Source organism: Dermacentor variabilis, chromosome 2 (assembly GCF_050947875.1).
Source record: "Dermacentor variabilis isolate Ectoservices chromosome 2, ASM5094787v1, whole genome shotgun sequence".
NCBI lineage: Eukaryota > Metazoa > Arthropoda > Arachnida > Ixodida > Ixodidae > Dermacentor > Dermacentor variabilis.
Genome location: NC_134569.1, coordinates 77,591,903 through 77,596,616, shown reverse-complemented (window position 1 = coordinate 77,596,616; position 4,714 = coordinate 77,591,903). Strand labels below are relative to the sequence as shown.

The 4,714-nt window shown below is 45.8% G+C and overlaps 1 non-coding gene across 1 annotated transcript; it reads right to left on the bottom strand.

Moving 5' to 3' along the window:
- Positions 1 to 228: 228 nt before the first annotated feature.
- On the bottom strand, positions 229 to 303 carry TRNAP-CGG (transfer RNA proline (anticodon CGG)). The gene has a single exon. It is a non-coding gene; the product is annotated as a tRNA-Pro (tRNA).
- Positions 304 to 4,714: the final 4,411 nt, after the last annotated feature.

Below are 4,714 nucleotides of genomic sequence, written 5' to 3'. Positions count from 1 at the left end.
GATGTTTCTTCAAGTCTCGTGTTTTGCTTGCTGTAACTTCCCAAAATTATTTAGATTGGTTGCCAGGAACCTTAAAAATACTGCTACTTTTAAACTATGCTAAAACGGCAGCGCACACACTGCTGATGAATAAAGGGAAAATCAGACATCCACCCGATCGCAGCAACTGCTACAAAGGAAACCCATACGGATTCCTCGAAAGAAAAGCCTCATGGTTGAAGAAAAATTCGTCCTGGTCCGGGACTCGAACCCGGGACCACCGCTTTTCCGGGGCAGCCGCTCTACCATCTGAGCTAACCAGGCGGCTAGCAGACTGCAGGGCGAAGTCGAATTTGTCGACAACTACCAACACGTCACACACTGCTGATGCAGGCCCCGCAAACACGGCCTTTCATCCGAGTACGCTAGCAGTTATTCAACTATGCCTGTCTGTTTGAAAATTCTTGATGCTAACACAATTTCGAGATATATACGTAAAGCGTGTCACGAGAATTTCACTACACATACGGTGCAGCATTCATCGCGGCCGGATCAAGCGCCACTAAATGAGATCTACCACACTGGCTGCCCAACACACACAATCCGCTTAGTGGTAGCTCAGTATCAAGTTAAAACATGGTGTACTTCCTTTTTTACGCACCTAAGCTATAATGACAAAATCAACAAGCGCGAGCGATCGCTCGCCGTAAAACATTCCGTATAGTAGAAGCGAGAACAAGAGCGCGTTATCAAACCATGTCAACGACAAACCGACACTATACCCGAGTCGCCTGCGCTACATGCAGCCTGTTCGCGCTACGAAATGCGCTCACATAATCATGAGGTATTGACGCAAAACGTCTTTGATAAAGCTTACCATTCAGTGTAGTTGACGTGTGATGGCACAAAGACACGCATACACAGACACCAACGTTCAGGGAGACACCGCACACCGGCACAACCGTTTACGTGCCTGGCGCACTCGTTGAGACGGCGCACCGCCGCGCATGCGCAAGAGCTCCGAGCACGCGCAGGAGCTCCGCGCAGGAGGGCGTGCGCGCTCGGAGGAGTGTGAGCGCCTTTTCCTCCTTCAGTTTTTTCTTTGTATCTTTCTCTCTCTCTGCGCGCCATGCGCGCCGGAACGGGTGGCTTTTCTTTTCCGTTATGCATTTTTTTCGTGGACGAAAGATATGCGCTGGCAGGTTGTATGACAAACGCTGTGGGCTATCGTATGAGACTGGAACGCTAACATGAATGCGCTGTTTGTAAAAGCCGTTACGGGGCCCTTCAGACGTTTTAGACGCATTATTGCCAGCGTCGATGAGTAATACAGCGTACTTGTAGCATATCTTCCAGCGTACCGCCAAATGTGATGCCCGCACGTATGTTAGTGCTAATTTTTTGTTCCGATGATAGGTCAAAGCAATCAGTACAGCATTGAGGTACTCATATGCGTGGCTGCGCAGGCATACCGCCGTCGAAATACTGGGTGGGCTCAGAGAATTTGGCACCTATTTTAAGTGAATGAGAAACTTTGATGAGTTTATAGTGCAGGATATTAGGCAACAAAAGTCGCCCGATGTTAGTGACGCAGCCGAGATATGAAGACAATGTGAAAAGTATCCGAGAATCGGACGACACACAACGCGAACACCACACGCGCGACATCGGTTCATGGCACATTCACAAAGTCCGCGTTGTCAGCTACAAACATTACGAGTGTCTCTGCTGTTAGCTTGATGCCGGTTTCGAATCCACTTGTATCTGAAGCTGGCTTTCATAACATATATTTTAACAATTGGATCGGCGTTTTGCTTCCGTTATTCTACTGGAGCAAAAGTGATGCGACAACTGTGAAGACTGTCTTGGGATTGCCGAGAGCGACTACGTAGATCATATGTGATCAACAAATGCGGAGGTATACACTATGTGTATACTAAAGTCTACAAATAGGCTCTATACAGCAATCTCAGCAGTATAAAACTTTAGTGGCTTATATCAAATGCAGCTATGTATTATCCACCGGTACCTGCGCTTGGTTACAGCGTACACGGGTTGGGCCCAGATTAACGATGTTTGTCTATTGTTAATCTATAGACATGCAAGACCACGACAACTCAGAGGTGGTGAATTCACCACCTGGTCATGCGGGCTTTCGCCACTTATTCACCCCCTTTGCCACATCTTCACCATCTGACCTTCACCACCTGGTCTTCGCGAAGTGTACGTCCGGGAAGCAGCCAGGTTTAGGGCCTTCGGGTGCCTGGAAGACCTTGGTGACTCGGACGGTGCCTGCTCCGCCGCGATCCTCGTTCGGTGCTGCTGCACCGAACGCAGACTAGCAGTCTGCACGGTTTGCCCGCCGCGCCGCCCTTACAAAAATGACTTTAGACTGTCTATAGAAAGTCTATAGACTTTTCATAGACGACCTTTCCTTTCTATAGATTTGGACTTTTGTTGATATAAAGTCTATAGACTGTCTATAGACGAAAGTCGATAAAGTTTCTATTTCTTTTTGTCTATTCGCAGTCTATAGACGGTCTATAGAAAAAAGTCGATAAGGTGTTTGTTTCCTTTTTGTCTGCTTCCCCTCTATAGAATGCCTACAGACGAAAGTCGACACAGTCTCTATCTATTTTTGTCCATACTTTGTCTTTAGACTTTCTATAGACGAAAGTCGATAGGGTTTCTATTTCTTTTTGTCTATTCGCAGTCTATAGACGGTCTATAGAAAAAAGTCGATAAGGTGTTTGTTTCCTTTTTATCTGCTTCCCCTCTATAGAATACCTACAGACGAAAGTGGATACAGTCTCTATCTATTTTTGTCCATACTTTGTCTATAGACTTTCTATAGACGAAAGTCGATAGGGTTTCTATTTATTTTTGTCTATTCGCAGTCTATAGACGGTCTATAGAAAAAAGTCGATAAGGTGGTTGTTTCCTTTTTATCTGCTTCCCCTCTATAGAATACCTACAGACGAAAGTGGATACAGTCTCTATCTATTTTTGTCCATACTTTGTCTATAGACTTTCTATAGACGAAAGTCGATAGGGTTTCTATTTCTTTTTGTCTACTCTCAGTCTATAGACGGTCTATAGAAAAAAGTCGATAAGGTGTTTGTGTCTTTTTTGCCTACTTCCCCTTTATGGACTACCTATAGACGAAAGTGGATACAGTCTCTATCTATTTTTGTCCATACTTTGTATATAGACTTTCTGTAGACGAAAGTCGATAAGATTTCTATTTCTTTTTGTCTACTCGCAGTCTATAGACGGTCTATAGAAAAAATTCGATAGGGAGTTTGTTTCTTCTTTGTCTACTTCCCCTCTATATGGGCTACCTGTAGACGAAAGCCGATACAGTTTCTATTTATTTTTGTCCATACTTTGTCTGTTGACTCTCTATATTATGGACAATAGTCGACAAGGTTTCTATTTTTTTCTCTACTCCTGGTGTATTGAATGTCTATAGAAGAAAGTCGATAATATGTAATTCCGAGTTCCCATACCCCCCGCCCTCTGCGAACGCGATGATATGGCACTGGTTCATGCACGACGGCACCGCAACCCTGGCGCGGCGGGCAAACCGTGCAGACTGCTAGTCTGCGTTCGGTGCAGCTGCACCGAACGAGGATCGCGGCGGAGCAGGCACCGTCCGAGTCACCAAGGTCTTCCAGGCACCCGAAGGCCCTAAACCTGGCTGCTTCCCGGACGTACACTTCGCGAAGACCAGGTGGTGAAGGTCAGATGGTGAAGATGTGGCAAAGGGGGTGAATAAGTGGCGAAAGCCCGCAGACCAGGTGGTGAATTCACCACCTCTGAGTTGTCGTGGTCTTGCATGTCTATAGATTAACAATAGACAAACATCGTTAATCTGGGCCCAACCCGTGTACGCTGTAACCAAGCGCAGGTACCGGTGGATAATACATAGCTGCATTTGATATAAGCCACTAAAGTTGTATACTGCTGAGATTGCTATAGAGCCTATTTGTAGACTTTAGTATACACATAGTGTATACCTCCGCATTTGTTGACCACATATGATCTACGTAGTCACTCTCGGCAATCCCAAGACAGTCTTCACAGTTGTCGCATCACTTTTGCGGCAGTAGAATAACGGAAGCAAAACGCCGATCCAGTTGTTAAAATATATGTTATGAACGCCAGCTTCAGATACAAGTGGATTCGAAACAGGCATCAAGCTAACAGCAAAGACACTCGTAATGTTTGTAGCTGACAACGCGGACTTTGTGAATGTGCCATGAACCGATGTCGCGCATGTGGTGTTCGCGTTGTGTGTCGTCCGATTCTCGGATACTTTTCACATTGTCTTCATATCTCGGCTGCGTCACTAACATCGGGCGACTTTTGTTGCCTAATATCCTGCACTATAAACTCATCAACGTTTCTCATTCACTTAAAATAGGTGCCAAATTCTCTGAGCCCACCCAGTATTTCGCCGGCGGTATGCCTGCGCAGCCACGCATATGAGTACCTCAATGCTGTACTGATTGCTTTGACCTATCATCGGAACAGAAAATTAGCACTAACATACGTGCGGGCATCACATTTAGCGGTACGCTGGAAGATATGCTACAAATACGCTGTATTACTCATCGACGCTGACAATAATGCGTCTAATACGTCTGAAGGGCACCGTAACGGCTTTTACAAACAGCGCATTCATGTTAGCGTTCCAGTCTCATACGATAGCCCACAGCGTTTGTCTTACAAC